Source organism: Apium graveolens, chromosome 9, assembly GCF_009905375.1.
Source record: "Apium graveolens cultivar Ventura chromosome 9, ASM990537v1, whole genome shotgun sequence".
NCBI lineage: Eukaryota > Viridiplantae > Streptophyta > Magnoliopsida > Apiales > Apiaceae > Apium > Apium graveolens.
Window position 1 is genome coordinate 187,198,024 of NC_133655.1, and position 11,990 is coordinate 187,210,013.

Genomic DNA, 11,990 nt, shown 5'->3' on the forward strand with positions numbered 1-11,990 from the left:
TACTTGCGAACGCGTATACTTACGTGAATTTTAGCGCGGGTTTTCACCCTAACAAGTTTTTGGCGCCGCTGCCGGGGACTCGGTGTTAATTTTTAGTTTATGTGCTTGTTATCAGTGGTCGTTAAAGTTCACTGACTCGGATTCTTTTACTTTCACGGTTTATTTGTTTGTGTTTCAGGTACTCATTACAATGGGAGATCCAGTAGCATGAACGAAAGCCTTGATGGATTTTTCTCAACCCAAGATCAATGACATTCAATCTAGCATTGTCCGGCCAGCTATCACAGCTAATACCTTTGAGATCAAGCCTGACATAATTCAATGGGTGCAGAATTCAATTCAGTTTGGGGGTTCTCCAACTGAAGATCCCAATATGACATTAGGGATTTTATTGAGATCTGCGACACCTTTAAGTTCAACGGTGTTTCTGAAGATGCTGTGAAGCTTGGACTGTTTCCATTCTCTCTGAGGGATAAGGCTAAGAGCTGGTTACACTCTCTACCAGCTGGTTCGATTACTACTTGAGAATATCTTGCTCAGAAGTTTCTTACTAAATTCTTCCATATGGCGAAGATAGCTGCACTCAGGAATGCTATTACTCAATTTGCGCAGCAAACGGGAGAATCGCTATGTGAAGCTTGGGAGTGCTACAAGGAGATGCTTAGGAAGTGTCCTCATCATGGAATGCCTGATTGGATGATCATCAATTGTTTTTACAATGGGTTGGGAGCACAGTCCAGACCCATGCTCGATGCAGCATCAGGCGGAGCATTATGGGCAAAGAGCTATGAGGAAGCTTATGATCTAATTGAACTGATGGCTGCTAATGAATATCAGTATCCAACCCAGAGATGTCCACAGGGAAAGGTAGCAGGAGTTCTTGAAGTGGATACAGCTACGGCTATCACTGCTCAACTGAAGGCGTTGTCTATGAAGATCGATTCTCTGGCTAACTATGGTGTTAAGAAGATAATTAGTGTTTGTGAGCTGTGTGCAGGTCCGTATGTGACGGAGCAATGCGCTATATCTAGTGACTCAACTCAGTTTGTGAGCAACTTTTAGAGATCGCAACAACTAGTTCCAGACACTTATCATCTTGACAACTGGAATCATCCTAACTTCAACTGGAGCAACAATCAGAATGCGATGTAACAGCCGTTCCAGCAGTTTGGAAATAAGCTATTCAACCCTCCTGGTTTTCAATAACAAATTACACCAAAACAACAAACTCTTGGTGCATGTCTATCTTCAAATGAATAATCTGAATTGGAGGAGTTGCGGCTTATGTGCAAAAACCAGGCTCTTATATGCCAAAGCCACGTTGTTTCTGTCAAGACTCTGGAGAACCAAATAGGGCAAATTGCTAATGTCTTATTGAATCGACCACTAGTAACGCTTCATAGTAATACAGAAACAAATCCAGGCAAGAGGGAAGTTGAAGAACAGGTGAACGCCATCACCTTAAGGTCTGGAAAGGTCGCAAACCCCCAAATTCAGCCAGACGAAGAGCTTGAAAAATCTAAAGTTTCAGAAAATGCAGTTGTGGCTGAAGAAGAAGTGCAGAAGGAAGCAGAGGTGGAACCAAGGAAGACTACTATGTAACACACTCCTCCTAAGGATAATACAGGGGAGAAACAGTTATATCCCCCACCTCATTTTCCTAAGAGGCTGCAGTAGAAAAAGCTGGATAAGTAGTTTGAGAAGTTTTTGGAGGTGTTCAAGAAACTTCATATCAACATACCTTTCGCTGAAACTCTTGAACAGATGCCTAGCTATGCGAGGTTTATGAAAGGTATTATCTCTCGGAAAGTGAAGCTCGATGACTTAGAGACTGTTGCTCTAACGGAGGAATGCAGTGATGTGCTGCAACAGAAGTTGCCTCCGAAGCTTAAAGATTCTGGAAGCTTCACTATTCCTTGCACCATCGGAAACTTGTCGTTCGACAAATGTTTATGTGATTTAGGAGCTAGCATCAATATGATGCCCTTATCTATCTTCAAGAAGCTTGGTCCATCTGATCCGAAACCAACATACATGTTATTGCAACTAGCTGAGTCCACGAGGTATAGTGGAGGATGTCTTGGTCAAGGTGGATAAACTCTTCTTCCCTGTTGACTTTGTAATTCTTGATTTTGAGGAAGATAAGAAGATTTCCATCATCTTGGGAAGACCATTCTTGGTTACAGGCTGAATTATGATTGATGTACAAAAAGGAGAGCTTACGATGAAGGTTCATGATCAGAAGGTCACTTTTAATGTGTTCAAGGGAATAAAGTTACCTACAGTTAAAGAGGAGTGCTTTAAAGTAGAGTGGGTAGACTCTGTCGTGAATTCGGAACTTGAGCAATTGCCAAAGTTAGAGACCTTAGAGAGATCCTTAATGGGGAAATCAGTTATTGATGACAAGGAAGGAGCAGAGCAATTGCAGGTTTTGAATGCACTTCCATGGAAGAGAAAGTTGGATATACCATTCGATTCTCTTGGGTTAGCAGAGCTGAAAATTTCTCAGGAACGTCTCGAGCCGTCTATTGAAGATGTTTCCACACTTGAGCTTCACCCAATATCTAATCATTTGAGTTATGCATTCTTAGGTGCATCACATGATAAGGGTTTGGGATATATTTTTGATGATATAGAGGGTAGACGAAAGGATATTCCAATACCTACAGAGGGTTCTTCTCATGTGCATATGGTAGTTGATAGGACTGGTGTTGGTGATGAGCAGTACTGGCGAGTAATTAGGCATATGGAGGCCATGCACGACATTCACCGTCATTTTACTGCAGATTTGACACAGGCTTTGGGCACTATTTTCCGAGCCACTGGTGTCCAGGTTGATTGGCCACCTGATCCTCCACCCGAGGAGGGTGATCTTTCCGACGACTAGGTATTCCTGAAATCCTTATTATTACCTTCAATAAGGACATTAAAAATTTTAAGTTTGGGGGTGATAATGTAAGGATTAGTAGTGTGTGTCCATATAGATTCATATTGCATGTTTAGTTGTAGTTCATTCATATTTTTGCATGATTGTTCATATAAGACATATTTGTTTATTTTTTATATGATTTCATATAGTTGTATTTGCATGCATATTTAGCATGATCCCTTAAGATGAACTATTATACTTGATAAGTTGATATTGATTTGAGTGTGGTGATGACGAATAGAGGAATGTTTAAGTCCTAATGAATTGATTTGCATGCCAGAAATAAATATTTTCACAAAGTCTTATAGGGTTGCTTTTGATCTATATCATGATCATACTTGTTTGTTGTTGACATTTAATCACTTGGTTATATTTAGAATTTGTGATATTCTCGTAATGACGTAAAAACACTGATTTTTTTTATCTGGAGAAAAACTTGGATTTTATTGCTAGTTGTTGTAAGGCTAGGCGTCAAATGGCTAGTAGTCGGCTCATATTTTTATGAGTAGTCTAGGGTTGAATGAGATGGAGTGAAATGCACTCATTCAGAAATTATTGAAAAAAAATGAAAAAAGAAAAAAAAGAAAAAAAAGTATGTGTTTATGCATAATTGATCAAGAGTGAGCTCTTTAATACTCGAGTTATTAAGTTTTAGGGGACTTTGTGCCTAGTGACCTAAGGCTTTTATAGTCTGGGATTCACTAACCTAACGCTCGCTACATGGGTATTATTGCATAAGTCTTTTGGGACCTCATTCATTGCACGGTCAAATAAGCATCTTTGTTATGTGTTCAATAATAGTGTGAATCCTTGTATAACTCTAGTAGAAAGGAGGTGTTGTGAGTCATAATGCGTTTATTGTCTATTATATTTATAAACTTTTGATTGTTTCGATGATAGATAAGTTATGGTTATTGATCTAGTATCGAGAGATATCTATTAAGCATTCTACACACGCACATTTCTGGTTTGTGAGTTGGTTTGTGGGATTTATTCAAACTCTATTTTAAGTCATTGCATTCTTAGAGGCATTAGCTTATTCATTTGGTTATGGTTATTCTGAGGGGATCGATTGCATTATCATTTAGTTGCAGTCACGTAGTTACATTCATGCATTAGGTTTGTTTTGTAGTTTTGAGTCTGTTTATGCTTGGGGACAAGCATCGATTCAAGTTTGGGGGTGTGATAAGTGGATTTTATATCCACTTGGAACGCTTTATTACAAGCTTAAATAGGTGTTTTGGACTCAAGTTGTTGGTATTTTGATGTGTTTTTGTGTTATTACATTTCAGGTATCAGTTAAATGAATAAAGGATCTTTTAAAGAAAATATGATGAAAAGTGATCAGATTTGGAATCCAAGTCCATTGTCAAGTTGTAGAGAATCTTGTTAGCTTCGAGTGGACAGTTGAATCGCCTAATTCTGACGAGTAGAACTCAAGTTATGGCCAAAATAAGATTCATCATAATTTTCCAAAAAGGCTGCACGCGGCCGCGTCAGAAGTGCACGCGACTGCCTGCTAACACGCGGCCGCCTCCGACCCGCGCGCGACCACCTGCTGGTGCGCGACTGATTTCGCTTAAAAAGCCTTTTTGGAGTGGAATTTGATAATTTTAAGGGTACAGGTCCACTAGGGGCTTATATATACTTAAAAAAAGGGTTGTCATCATCCGGGAAGATTGGGATACCAAGGAGAAGACCTAGAAGCGCAAAACAAATCCAAAAAAGAAGATCTTGTTTTCAACTTGTGATTCTTTGAATTAGTTGTAACTTTGGATGCTCGTTTTCGTTCTTGTTGAACCTAGATCTAGTTTATTCGTACTTTGATTATTATTCAGTTTATTAAGACCTTGTTTTAAACCATGCTTTCATTGGAACACATTGATGACGATGAGTTCAATTATGGGCTAATAGTTATCATGGGATTCTAGCGGATTTACTTATGGATTTCAATAATTAGTTTGTTTCGATATCTTGGTGTGTGGTGATTGATTGATATCCTAGTATTAGTTGTGCTTATTCGTCTTATGTGTGTAGCTAACATATAAGATAGCGTGTTAATCTCTATTGAAGCGACAGTAAATACAGAGGTTTAGAACTTGTCATGCTAGCATTGGTTCATGTATTTGTTATGCATGATTTGTAGGTAATTTTAACCATCTTATTTGCCCTATGTAATCACGATAGATAACTTGCGCATTAAACCGTTATATTTTTAATTCTTATAGACATATAAGGACTAAACATAATTGGTGTCTATTCAACTTCTATCTCTTTTGTGGATACTTGGTAGTAGGGTATTCGTACAACGAAAGTTGGTGTTTACTAGTTTCGTGTCATCTGATTGGTGTCATCACCATTACATGCTAAGGTTAAGATCAATAAGGCTATTGAATGAAGTATTTAATGAAGTTAGAATCCTATGTTGGTCATATATAGTAATTCAACCTCAATTCTCTTAATTAATATTATTTAGTATAATCTCTTAGTTTAATAAAAACCTAATTTGTTATTTGTTTTAGCATTGAGCGATAACCATACATTGTTGCATAGGTGCATAAATTGAACTTAACTTAAACCAGTCTCTGTGGGAACGAATCTGATTTATATCTTATACTACTTGTGAACGCGTATACTTGCATGAATTTTAGCGCGTGTTTTCGCCCTAACAACCATCAAAGTCCAGCTGAACTTCTTCCGCTTCACTGTCACCACCAGTTTCTGCTGCATCACCTTTAACCTATGAACGATCCAAATATGAGTGTGTAAAAATTACAATTCATGCATATTTGTGACAAAAAAATAACTGATGTGGTACCTCAGTAGGATTCTTGCGAGTCTTAAGGTAGATATGTCATTTTCTACGGGTCTAATGCATCTTCTTTTTATTTTTCTAACATAAAAGATAGAGTGTAGCAGAAAAAATTATACGACTTATTAGTATTTGCAGATTTAAATTAAGTGTAATTCTTAAGATTCTCAAATATTGGTATACCATATTTTTTCCAATCTGTGTGAAACTTGTGCGACCAGCATTGTGCACATCAGTGACCTTTTTCCAATTTTCGGCATTTGTTACAGCTTTGATGTGCACATCTTCATCACCCCAATACTCGAGCAAAACCTTGAACTTTTCCAATGGAATCGAGGCAGGCCTGTTCTGCAGTCTTTCCACATCAGTACTGTATTTTGTATAATATATTGCCTTGACACGACTCTTATGAATCCTCCATAACTCATCCATAGTCCTAAGTACCCAGCCTTTACCTTCCTCAGGAATGATATACTTTGTCTATACAAAATATGCAAAATATATCCAATTGAACAATGATCACAAAATAACAAAACTCAACATGTAAAACAGAAACTAAGAAAATATATTTGATGGTGTTCACCTGGACATACTCCCACCAACTAGTTTTATGGCTTTCAGGAACCACACTTCAATTAATATAATCAAGTGGCACACATTGCCTTGCTAGAGTACCCACAAATCTACTCAACTCGGCTCTTATTTTACTACTTTCAGCCATCAGTTGAAGCTTTTTATTCAAGGTAATCACCGGTCTGTCTTCTAATTTTCTTGTGAAGACACGGTTCATTTTTGAAGGTCCTCTACGCCTCTTGGGTTTAGTTGTATCTATCAAAGAAGATAAACAAAACTATAATCATAAATTGCTAGAAAATATCTAATCTCCTAGGTATGTGTTGAATTATACCTGTAACAATTACAACTGTGTCATCAATCTTCCCCAAATCTTCTTCTTCAGCATCAATGACATGTTTGGCTTCCTGTTCCAGCTGAGTTTTTTCAATGCCATATATGCGCCCATCGTACCAACTCCGTCATTATCCATTGCCCTTTTTAGTTTTTAAAATTGTGCCAAATCAGTAGGTAGCGGTGGGGGAGGTGGTAATGGTCCCAGATCACCATGTACCGGTTGCACAATCTCTTCCACATTACCTTGCAAAAAGTAAGGCAAATAAATTGGAGGGTCATGTTTTTATTAATGTTAAAACAAGCTAAAACCAGTTAAATACCACTCATTGGATTATATAATTAGTTAGTTAGAATATTTTACTTAATCTCAAAGCAAAACACGTGTAACAAATTTTCATATCGTCTTCTTCACTCTGTAAAATAGTTTTCACACTATTATATATAAAAAGATTATTCAAGTTTAACATAGGGTCATTTTCTTATAAATGTTAAGATGCATATTATTCGAAAAAAATGCTAAAATAAAATTAAAGTAAACTTATCGTACCTCATGTGTAATCGTAACATTATTCAATGTTTGTGAACGCGTCAAATGCGTCGATGGCTTGGTGACAGCCTTCACCTTCTGCACTTTTTCTATTTTCTACATAAACATAAAACATAGACTAAATTAATCAATTTCCATAGAAAATATCATCATGAAAATATAAACAAATAATTAAAACAAAACATGTATTTGATAGTGATACATGTACCGTAGGAACTTCTTCATTTTCACTATTTTTCAAGCTATCATGGCCTGGAGTATATTCTCTGACACACTCGGACCAGTACTCATCAAGTGATTTTTTTGCTTTTTTTAATTTCTCAGAAATCGAACTACCAGCCAATTTTTTTAGTCCGGTCTCTTCTAAGTACCTCAGATTTTTTGCATCCCTTTTTCTTCTTTTTTTCCTCCATTAAATCAATCTAAAAAAGAGGAGTAAAATGACAGAGAAAACCTTAACAAACAGATAATAATCTAAAATACTATGGTAAATAAATTAGAAAAAATAGAGCATTCAACATATTATTTTTAAACTAAATTACCTCCGAGTGAATTGCTTTTTTCAACATTTCCTTTTGCATTCTTTTGTTTTATCTTTTTGGTTGCCTTTTTGGTTGCGTGATTCCCTTCACCTTCAACAATCAACATGCAATCAGTCGGATTCTTCTTCTCTGCATTTTTTTGTACAACTGCAACTTCTTCTCTCGCTCCCGACTTCTCAACGACCAACTGTTAGCTATCATTTGCCAATTTCTTCTTCTCAGCATGTTCTTATTGAAGCCCTTGTATTGTGTAATGCCTCCAAATCCGGGGTCAGGAATCTGGGTCGTCACGCCATCATTCACTCATATGTAACCAGTATAGATTCAATAATCCAACATACCCCAATCTCATGCACACACACACAAGTTATAGCCTTACAAATGATGTACACAATGTAATCTTCTTTTATTACACTCAAATGTACTTTACAGGATCTCAAACAATTATTCATAACCTCTACATGAAGTTACAATAATTACGACTGATATCTTATACCTATCTGATACTCTTGCCCACCTGAGACAAAGCTGCCAGGGATTCTCCCCATGACTGCAAGCGACTAAGTCCCACACCGGCATACTGGTTATCTATTGTGTTGTATCATTTAAAAGAAAGCAAGAGTGAGCTATAATGCCCAACATAATAATATACAGTATGAAATGACTGTATGATAAACTCAAGTAAAACGTCATATATGATAAATATGTTTTATTCAAAAATAGTTTTCCTTGGTGATACACACCTTCTTTTGAAAACAATTCTTTAGTGGATTTATTATCCTGCGAATACCTTAATGGTAAACCCAGCACTAAGCTTGGGTTACGGTATTGCATCACAATTCCAGTTGGAAGAATATGACGTTAATTGGAGCCGCCGCATACGATGATCAGTCGTACTACGGGAAAATAGTAACCTTTTCTACTAGTAGAAGGACGACACCATCGTATCCCGATTATCACCCTGGCCGCATTCGGGCTACGTGTCCCATTTTGGGTATACACATACTTCACAAGTTCCTGAGTACACAGAGTACCTTCGTCTGCGGTACCTTTGGTAGTCCATCTAGCACACATAGTACTAGAGTCTAGCCCTCCCTTGTCCTTTAAAAGAATTCTATCATATCTCGACAACTCGAACCACATCGAAGTTCCCCCAAGCGTTTTGCTTGTTGAAAGACACAACTTGTTTTATTAGCATATATATGTATAGGTATACGTACTTCTGAATTTTCGGAGGAAGTACTAAGGATGTGAGTTGACCGTTGTCAACAGATAATTAAATAAGGGGAAGTTTCTTTTGAAACTATATTCAAAATATTTAAAATAAGTCGAGATAATATTCTTCGATGATCTAAAATTATTCGAATAATTTTCCGAAAATTAGAAAGTATTTTAAATCGGGTTTTATAATTTTTAATCATAAATAAATCATTTAATAAATAATAAATAATTAAATATTAATCTATAAATAATTAAACCTTGAATAGTTACACTTTAAAAGAATATCGAAATAATATTCCCCAACTTATTTATGTTTAAGTAATTTAGTAAACCTTAATATTTAATCGAGTCTGAAATAAATACTCACTGGAGAATACTTCTTCCATAATAAATGAATAGTTAATAAATATTTATTAATCGAGCGATAAAATATAGTTGAGGGAATACAATCTTTGGAAATCGTTTTTAATAAAAGTTCGAGGTATTTAATATTTTGCAAATGGACATCGAGTCCCTTGGAAGAAAATAAATACGGACTTTTAATGGTCCAAAATATTTTCGGGATGATTCTTGAGTTTATACTTTATAAAAATTGACCGACTCTCGGTCTTATAACTTATATATCATGATCTACTATAGTGTTTGTATTCTTAAATAAAACACCTCCGAAATACTTCCGAGTTTTCATAAAATCATACTGACCTATCCTTGGTCTAAAATATACTCCTCATAGATACAACGCTACTCTCTAGCATTATCGATTGTAATTCGGTAATATTCATATACCAAAATCATTATCATATCGTATGATATTATATAACATAATTCGTACATCATCGTAAATATAGCATCATGTATATATTGACATTATTTGAAAACAAACACAACACAACAATTTCAAAAAGGTAGGGTTTGAAAACTTGCTTGGAGTCCAAGACACGTTTCCCGACTTCCTCTCATTCCGGGTTTTCTAATCAACAAACATCATAATATTAATCAGTATTCCTACTCTCATCACCAACTAATAAGTTCAATACTTCATAAATTTCATCATTCGACCGATTCGAAATAAGTATCACTCCTTGGTCGAAACGGACGGTCAAAGTGGTCTTCTAGATTTGACTTTACCGAATATTACTATTACGCGACTCGCACTCTATCATTTTTAATAAATAGTAAATTTAATATTTTAACACGAAACCACCTCGAGAAGCTTCTTGAATGCTTTTAATATTTATCCTAAAAGTTTCATTTTGATAAAATGAATTTAATTAGTATTTCAAAAGTTCGGTCAACTACGGAGTTTTAATATTCAAACCGCTTTCACTAAAATATTGATATCTCTCAAACCGTTAAGTCAATTGATGCACCGTTTTCGCGTGCGTGATCTAGAAAAAATTCATAACACATCAATTGTAAATGGTTTTCTAGTAACAGGGGTCAAAATTCCGAAGTGGCAGTTTCCAAACAGGGGGGTTGTTTTTGGCATTCGTACTCCGCGCGACCTCGGCTCAGATATTTTTATAAAATTGAAAAATCAACATTTTTTCTTGAAATTTTTATGGAAGCTAAGAAACTCTATTTATTACTCTCTGAAAAAATTTCATGATTTTTAAATATTTTTAAATCGATCAGTTATATTTACAAAGTTCGTAATTTGTAGCAGTTTTGTCGCGTAAATCTCTTTTACTAAAACGGTCATAACTTTTGATCCGTAAATCGGAATCAAACGATTCACATGCCTAAAAGATCCTCATAATATTTTCTATCATAATCAAGTCTCACTTTTCAGAAAACTACAGGTTTATACATTTGGGAACTTCTGCAGAAACTTAAGTTGAGTTTTGTTCGTTTTAACGAGGTTACAATTACGATTCGAGTTTCGTTTACGTCTTAAATCATTATACCACCATCAACAATCATCAAATCATCATCTCAACACTAACTCCTCTCAAGAACATCATGTTCTTGAGGCAACAATCATCAACCTTAAAACTAATTAATTAAACATCAAGATAATATCAAATCAATCATCAAAACCATACTTATATCCAAGATCCTTACTTTTCTTGAAACTTAAAACTTAAACAAAGTTTGGATGAATGTTTATACCTTCCTTGAAACTTTTTAATACTTCATAAAGTCGTAATATCCTTGATGAAGCCTTGGTCTGGCTTTAGGAGTCTTAAACTTTCATGAAAAATCAAAAAAACAAGTTAGTGATTTTCGAAGTTACTATTCACCACCAATTTTGAGCAAGGATTTGACTATGCTATACTAATTCAATGGCCATGAAATTTTGAACGTACCTTATATATGGTATGAGGAAGCTTTGATTAAAATTTGGTGATTTTTTAATGAATAGATCATGAGATTTAGATTTTTCTTCCCTTGGTGTTCTTGGAAATCAGCATTGGGTTTTTGGAGAGAGAGAGAGAGAGAATTGCCTTGCTTGCTTCTTGGAAATGTGGTGGAAATAAGATTTTGTGACTTTAGAAAGTGTGTAGGACAAGATGCTTCTCATTTTCAAAGGCTACGCTTAGCTAGGTGTCTCATTTGTCAAAGCTTGCATGATAAGCTCCTTGAATTTATGTTTATCAAAATTTGTTATTTATTAATTTTTATAACTAGCTTCCTAATTTATTACTTGTTGAATAAATTTATAAAATACTTAATTTCCTAGGTTATCACTTTATTTTTTCATCCTACATTATCTCGCTTTCGTTCACGTACGTTTAAATCAATTCCCGTAAATGATACGTCGAAGAATTCCGCTAATCGTAAATCATTACCATTTCCAGTGCTCGTACATGGTTATGAGTTATGAAATTATAATTCTCAAGATTTTCTTGGTCGTAGTATAATTCTCTTATTCCTCGATGGCTCGTAAAATAATATCATTTGGATTATTAGTTTTCTTTGAAAACTCACGACTCTTACATACACTCATTTAGTACGTATAACCACAATATGAACTCGGAAACTTAAATTAAACACTCATATATGGTGTGGTCACAAAAGTTTTTAATA

General features: G+C 35.4%; 1 long non-coding RNA gene and 1 other non-coding gene across 2 annotated transcripts; both read right to left on the reverse strand.

Moving 5' to 3' along the window:
• Nucleotides 1-579: 579 nt before the first annotated feature.
• On the reverse strand, nt 580-686 carry LOC141687561 (small nucleolar RNA R71). Its single transcript, XR_012561056.1, has one exon. It is a non-coding gene; the product is annotated as a small nucleolar RNA R71 (small nucleolar RNA).
• A 4,810-nt stretch (nt 687-5,496) lies between these two features.
• Nucleotides 5,497-7,295, reverse strand: LOC141683053 (uncharacterized). Its single transcript, XR_012560086.1, has 6 exons — nt 7,198-7,295; nt 6,649-6,893; nt 6,325-6,569; nt 5,925-6,221; nt 5,748-5,822; nt 5,497-5,669 (listed from the first exon to the last, which is right to left on the reverse strand). It is a non-coding gene; the product is annotated as an uncharacterized LOC141683053 (long non-coding RNA).
• Nucleotides 7,296-11,990: the final 4,695 nt, after the last annotated feature.